A 7,859-nucleotide genomic window follows, 5' to 3' on the forward strand; every position below is an offset into this window, starting at 1 on the left:
TAAAATTTATCCCTGCCAAACAAGATATTCTTTAAATGGACAAACATAAATTTAATACATGAGCAAATAACTCAGCTTAAAATTGGTACCCAACATTTCGCCATGTACTTGTAGTGAGGATCAGCATGGTCGCGGTGTTTAGGGGTAAAGGGAAGTTAGGGCTAAGCGTAGTTTAGGGGTAAAGTACTTTAAGGGTAAACAAAATCTCTTGTTATTACTGTTATACAGAATTTTGACGCTCTACATGCTTAACTTGCCATCTTTCGTGGTACGCCGTTCTTAAACTTACTTCTTAAGTGATTTTTATTCAAGATTCTAAAAGTGGTCAGATTATAATTGTAAAGCCATACAGTCTCGTACTTAATTTTTTTTTTATCTCAAATTTCTTTGCTTTTTAAAATACGATACGTTTTTGTTTCATAAAAAAAAAAAATTTAAAAAAGTAAAAAAAAAAAATTATAAACTTTTTTTATTAAAATGTCATTTCTTTTTTTTAGTTCTGACAAATTTGTAATAAACAGTTATTGACACGTGACTCTAAGACCTGAGAGCAAAAAGGTGACAAACGATTTCGACAAAATCTTCGTCATCAAACAATAACGGAAAAAATACAACCACGGATATTTTTAAAAAATAACCTTCCAAGAATGTCGCTGACAACTTTAATCCCAAAACTTTAAAAATGAAGCTTTTTTTTTTGAAAAACAAACGAAAAAAAACAACCTCAAAGTCAGCTTTCGCGGCTTTCTAAACAAAAAAAAAATTGAGTTATACACCAAGAATGAAAACAGCTTTGCTATAAACCAGGGGTCTCCAAACTACGGCCCGCGGGCCGGATGCGGCCCGCGAGGTCATTTTATCCGGCCCGCGACGATCTTTTTGTCCACTGAATAAATGTTTGCTGGAGCTGGCTGAGGAACTTTGACCAGAAAATTCAAAACTATTTGAAAATGTGGCTTCGTGTTGCATATATTGGTGAAAACATAGTGACTGTTATAACTGGGATTAGCATATGATAGAAAACTGGAATAGAATATCGTTTAAATCATAATAGTATTTATGTCCACACTATTATATTGTTTAATTGTAGATTAGATAGATCATAATAGCTGTATTAGGAATAGCCCTTAGTGTATTTGATTGAACGTCCCCTTACTAGATACAAGTCTGAATAGCCTGTAGTTGTCCCAGTCGTAAAAAGTTCGAGTTAATGCATGCACAGGTCAGGCGCCCCGCCCCTCGCGGGACTGCTGGGGTTAGGTAGGGGTTGGGTTACCTTAGGGTGAAGTTGGGGCCGCGTGAATGAATTAAGTTAGTTGAATGCTAGACTTGTTATCGTGTGGAAGTGTGTGTCTTGTGCTCCGTGGCAGAACTCTGTGCTAGTTTCTTTCGTGTATTAAAAGTCTTAATATCGTTCGTGTGTTGGGGTTATTAAATCAGGGCTTAAACTGTTACCTCAACCCTCACTGCAGTCATCACCACCATCAAAACAAAGCACACAGATGACTTCATAACAGTGACCTCCAGCTGCAGTTTCAGTAGCGGTTTTCTTACTTGGATTCATAGGCAGAAGAATTGAGACTGTTTCAAAGCCCATTTGAAGCAAATGTGGCCAGTTGCAAAGATTAACTGCAGATGGAGGTCATTGAAGTGCAAGAAAATGACTTCCTTAGAGACACGTTCAAAGAAGGTCAGATGGGTTTTCATACGTTTTTGCACAAGGAAGACTGTCCTAACATTAAAACTTTTACATCAAAGTACCTTTCAAATTTTCGAACAACATACCTGGGTGGGGGGGGGGGGGGGTGGACACTTGAAATGTGTATATATTTCTATATAAATTATATTTCGTTGGGGGGGAGGGGGCAGTAGACGTTCTTCGGGGGGGGGGGGGCTCCACGACCCTGAAGAGATGCCTTAAAGAAACTCTGGCCCCCGAACTGATATTTGATAGTTAATGCGGCCCTCGGGCTAAAAAGTTTGGAGACCCCTGCTATAAACTATAGATAAAAAGCCAACCTTTCGATAACCGTAGCACTGGAGTCGACAACCTTTAGAAACGGAAGAGCCAAAAGTTACAATTTACAAATTATCCCAGTTTTTAAATAGCCACTAACATTATTTTTTTCAATATTTTGGTATTTGATAAGGATTAGGTAAATACATTTGACTTTGATTTGAAATAAATATCGCTAAATATGAACTTATTATTTCATATAAAAACAAACAAATGTTTCGCAAAAAAAACTTTGTAGCTAGATCTGCTATGATAAAAATTAGAAATCACATAATATAACTATAGGACTATCCCAACAGTGGCGGAACTAGAAAAAAGGGCCACCCCGCAAAAAAAATTCTGGGCCCCCCATATATATATATATATATATATATATATATATATATATATATATATATATATATATATTTATATATACATATATATATATATATATATATATATATATATATATATATATATACATATATATATATATATATATACATATATATATATATATATATATATATATATATATATATATATATATATATATATATATATATATATATATATATATATATATATATATATATATATATATATATATATATATACACAGAATACAAACACTGGATAGTCAATTCTGGCCTGATCGGGTTTTGAAAAAAAAAATTCAATTTAAACAAATTACAACATGTCATCATTGTCATGTGTGTGAGTGCATTAGTCTGTTTTGAATGTTTGTGTTTATTGAATATGTTTGCTGTATACTGCCTAATCGCTAGTCTTTAGCCGGTCAAAAGAATATAAAGCGTGAAAGCTTTGTATGTGTAATGGTTTCTCATGTTATGTTTATGTTTATGTTTTTTTTTGTATTTGTATTATTTGTTTTAAATATATTTCCTTTTTATGCTATGTCAATCTTTAGTATGTAATTTTTTTTTAAAAGTAATTAAGAGAAGTAATTGTTTTTTAAATTTGTTTAGTACAAATATAAAAGGAGCTTATGAGCACCCCTGTTTAAAAAAGGGAAATAAGTCATGGAAGTTTATTGAACGTTTGCCTATCTTTCACACTACAGCTCAGGCATATTTTTTTTTACACAACAGCTACTGTATAACATCACTATTGTAGTAGATCCGTTTGTTATTTACAAAAGCTTTTAACGTCAAGTCAAAAATGCAAGAAAATTAATTTTTTTAACTATAAAAAATTTATTATGGTCGACAATGGGCCCCTAAATGGCGTGCCCCCCCCCCCCCCCCGGGGTCTGGCGGCACTGTAGTTCCGCCCCTATATCCCAATCCACTTTCTTTCTTTACGGACACCACTGGTTCAGTAGGTATCTTTCATAGCCAGGCAGGCCTCAGCACGGCAAACTACGACTAACTGGTTTGGATATCGGTTTGATTACTGTATCGGTCGCTTCTGTCTTTCGGTTCTCACAAGGCTTATCTTTCACCCCACACGAACCCAGAGTCCAGTACCTTATAGCTCAACCGTAGGAAACTAATAACTAACATATTTCGTCACTCAGGTAAAATTAATGCATACTGACAGGTAGAGGAATGCATTCTGAATAAAATAACATTCCCCATGTAGAGACAATCGAAAAAGGCGACCCTTGGGCAGTGGCAAGCAAGGAATGTTCTCCACGGGGCTGGCTACAGCGCGGCTGTGGGGTTGGGCCTGGTGCCCAAGCGGCTGCCCTTATACCTTCAACCTCACCTGTTCTCACTGTTCTCTGATGAGTTTTTTTAATCCTATTTAAAGTTATTTTTCTTTACAGTATACTATTTTTATGAGTTTTGAAAATGAAACTATACAATTATTAATCATTGTGCATGGAACTGGAGAGCCGCACCATGACAGCGCTAACATATTAAGTGAGACTTCAGTAAATCAGATATAAGAGCACGCAGTGGCATAGGAAAAGCCGAACATCGTTTACTAATCTTCTTGGTATTAATATTATAGAAGGTTGATACTAGTGTTTACCTATTATAGTATTAACATCTAAAAATTACTAGGAAATGTAATTAACATCTTGTTATTAATCATCAAATTTGTTAGATATTTTTCTTTTAATTTATGTTTTATAAATAATTTTAACTTTTGTTTACTTGTTTTTGTTTAAATATATATTATTTTTTTTTTCTTTTCTTTTTATCGTTTAATTTTATAATTACCTCCTTTTATAAAAATTGATGTTTGTAATTTCCCCTGACAAAAAAGTTCTACGCGCGAGAAATTTTGACAGAAAAAGAAGACGACAGCAAACCGCTGTGAACTGTGTTACACCTTGGTGCACTCTCGGGACTAACACTTATATTCTGTGTCAATGTTTAGTTTCACGTGGGGTGGGGAGGGGGGAAGTGTGTGATCGAATCTAGTATGGGGGAATTGAATGTTTGGGCGATTTTGGTGGAGACTATTTTTGTATCGTGTTTAGATTTGGGAGATTGTTGGTGTGGGCGAGTTAAGTGTGGGAAATTTTGTGTGGGAGCATTGAGTGTGGGAGAATTTAGTGTGGGAGAATGTAGTGTGCGAGGAGTTAGTGTCAGAAAATTTACTGTGGGATAATTAAATGTGGGAGAATTTAGTGGAGAATTTGGTGCGGCGGATTTAATGTGGAAGAATTCATTGTGGGAGAATTTAGTGCGGGAAAATTTAGTTTGGAAGAATTTAGTGTGAGATAATTTAGTGTGGAAGAATTTATTGTAGGATAATTTAGTGTGGGATATTCATTGTGGGAGAATTTAGTGCGGGATAATTTAGTGTCGGAGAATTCTGTTGAACTGTAGTGTAGGTAAGGCAAATGATTTGCATTGGTGTGTTTACAATTATATCTAATGTTGGTGTGAGGGGTTTTTTTTGTGGGTATGTTAGTTGAGTGGGGGTGTTTGGCATCAGTAGGTGTGTGTTTGTTTTTGCGGGGGGGGGGGGGAGATCGGGATTAATGGACGCATGTTGTGTGTATGTGGGGCTAGTAGACGCATTTTGTGTGTGGTGGGATTAGTGGACGTATGTTGTGTGTGGTGGGATTAGTGGACGCATTTTGTGTGTGGGTGGGATTAGTGGACGCATTTTGTGTGTGGGTGGGATTAGTGGACGCATTTTGCGTGTGGTGGGATAAGTGGACGCATGTTGTGTGTGGGTGGGATTAGTGGACGTATGTTGTGTGTGGTGGGATTAGTGGACGCATTTTGTGTGTGGGTGGGATTATTGGACGCATTTTGCGTGTGGTGGGATTAGTGGACGCATTTTGTGTGTGGGTGGGATTAGTGGACGCATGTTGTGTGTGGTGGGATTAGTAAACGCATGTTTTGTGTGTGGTGGGATTATTGGACGTATGTTGTGTGTGGTTGGATTTGGGGGTGCATTTTATGTGTGGTGGAATTATTGGACGCATTTTGTGTGTGGTGGGATTAGGGGGCGCATTTTGTGTGTGGGTGGATTAGTGGACGCATGTTGTGTGTGGGTGGGATTAGTTGACGCATGTTGTGTGTGTTCGGATTAGTGGACGCATGTTGTGTGTGTGGTGGGATTAGTGGACGCATGTTGTGTGTGGTGGGATTAGTGGACGCATGTTGTGTGTGGGTGGGATTAGTGGACGTATGTTGTGTGTGGTGGGATTAGTGGACGCATGTTATATGTGGTGGGATTAGTGGACGCATGTTGTGTGTGGGTGGTCGGGATTAATTCAGGTGTGGGGATCAGAGTTCCTTCTAAGATCCCCCCCCACCTTCGCCTAACATGAACGAAATATAATTTATATAGAAAGTATATACTTTTACCAGTTACCCCTCCCCCCCCCTCCCCACCCACCCCGAGAGAAAAAGTCTGAAATAAACACAGTATGATTGACTCTGTTATATTACACAAGAGGAAAAAGAAAGCGCATTTCTTCTGTCCAAACATCCAGTGTACATTTCTTCTGTCCAGACATCCAGTGTACATTTCTTCTGTCCAGACATCCAGTGTACATTTCTTCAATCTTTCTCGTGGGTCAGAGTTGTTGTCCTTCAGGGTGTGGTCTATAATTAACCTTCGGATCATGTGACTTATTACGTAGCTTGTGTAACGGTGCTTTTGTTAGCCCTATATCTAAGACTAAATAGTAAGGGGAAAAACATGTATAAAACCCTTTATGTTAACGAGCTTCTACAAGCGCTAAAACGGGGTGGTGGGTGCTGACTCGTTGTCACCTTCATTAACTTTAGCTGCTTTTGATGTTTTCTCCGGTTCTGAGCTGTCCTCTTTCTTCCTCTTGGTTGTTGATGTTTCCACGATTGTTTGTTGTTGATGTTTCCACGATTGTTTGTGGTTGATGTTTCCACGATTGTTTGTTGTTGATGTTTCCACGATTGTTTGTGGTTGATGTTTCCACAATTGTTTGTTGTTGATGTTTCCACGATTGTTTGCTGTGGTGAGATTTGAGGACTGGATGTTTCTTTCTCTGGTGTCGAGATCTGGGTGGTGACGGCATACATGCTTGTTACTGGCTGTTGTGCTGCTTCGCCATGGTCAGTTGTTGGCGTCTTCAAGACCGTTGATTCAGATGTTGGTGTCTTCAAGACCGTTGATTCTGATGTTGGCGTCTTCAAGACCGTTGATTCTGATGTGTCAAATGTTGGCGTCTTCAAGACCGTTGATTCAGATGTGTCCATGACTGGGCTTTGGGGCACGGAATGGACTGGCTGTATTGCGATCCCTGTTGTAATCGGCGTTGTTGATTTTACAGTTGATCGATGTGCTGGTTTTAGGGTTGTCGGCTGCGTTGTTTTTGCTGGAGCTGTTGATTGTGCTGTTGGGTTTTCCTGCAGTGGTGTGTCTGAAGGCGTTTGTTGGCAATGGTTCGTCCAGTGTAGGGTGGGGGAACAGATTTGACACGCTTGTCTTCTCCCGGCGATAGAGATTAGGATAGTGAGTGATTATTTTTTGTAGTTTATTCGGGTGTAGTGTGGGATAGTAAGTGGGTTGTCGGTGTAGACAGAGAGGCTGCGATTATTAGTGTGTTAGATTGTGTTTATGGATGGCTCTTTGTCACTATATGGGCCTAGTGCTTGTATGAGTGTAGCGTGGTTGAGTGTAGGGAGTGCCCATCTAATGGTCCCGTTAATTTTGTCGTTTACATGAAGTGAGAACTGCAGGGTATATGGACCGTGTGTTCTGCATGTGTTGTGCATTGTGGTGACGTCAGGGGCTTGTGAGAAGAAGTACTAGGTGTCAGCTCAGCCATAATTGAGTAAAAGAATTTGATGATTGCTGATGAACTGTCTTATTATATAGCCTCGAAGGTTTGGTTGGCCTCTTGGGGTAATGAGTGCTTTCACGGTGGGTGTTTCAACTGGATGGGGGTCTGGGCATTCTTCCTGTGGTAGACAGGATGTTGCGGTTGTTGACTTAGCTGCAGTGGGAGCAACACGAGCCGTGGTCAGGATTTGTCGTGGACTTAGCAAATTTAAGAACAGATACTTTTTTTTTTTTTTATTTATTTTCTTTACCAAAAATCAGTTTAATATCGTAGTGACTCAATGAGCCACATATCAGATATTAAGCTGATAAGAACAGATACTTTTTTTTTAGATACTTTTTTTATTATACATATAATACAAGTTACGTTTGTAATACACAATGTCTAAAAGTTATAGTTACTTAACAACAGCATATCTGCTTAAGTTTCCTAATACAAAACGTCTAAAGTTTTCTTTTAAGGTTTTATGAAGGGCGATCTTTTGACTTCCGGATGATGCTCTCTCGTGTGTACTTTCATCCCCTTGAGAGGGAGGCATGTTTTGCAAATGTGGCAGGTATACGTGAGTTCATACGGATGACATCTCCTATAGTGCTGGGT

The 7,859-nt window shown here is 38.5% G+C and overlaps 1 pseudogene; it reads right to left on the bottom strand.

Moving 5' to 3' along the window:
- Positions 1–7,496: 7,496 nt before the first annotated feature.
- LOC131949634 (uncharacterized) lies at positions 7,497–7,593 on the bottom strand (annotated as a pseudogene).
- Between the last annotated feature and the right edge of the window lie 266 nt (positions 7,594–7,859).

Source organism: Physella acuta, unplaced genomic scaffold (genome assembly GCF_028476545.2).
Source record: "Physella acuta isolate Inbredline_101_S28 unplaced genomic scaffold, ASM2847654v3 ptg000705l, whole genome shotgun sequence".
NCBI lineage: Eukaryota > Metazoa > Mollusca > Gastropoda > Physidae > Physella > Physella acuta.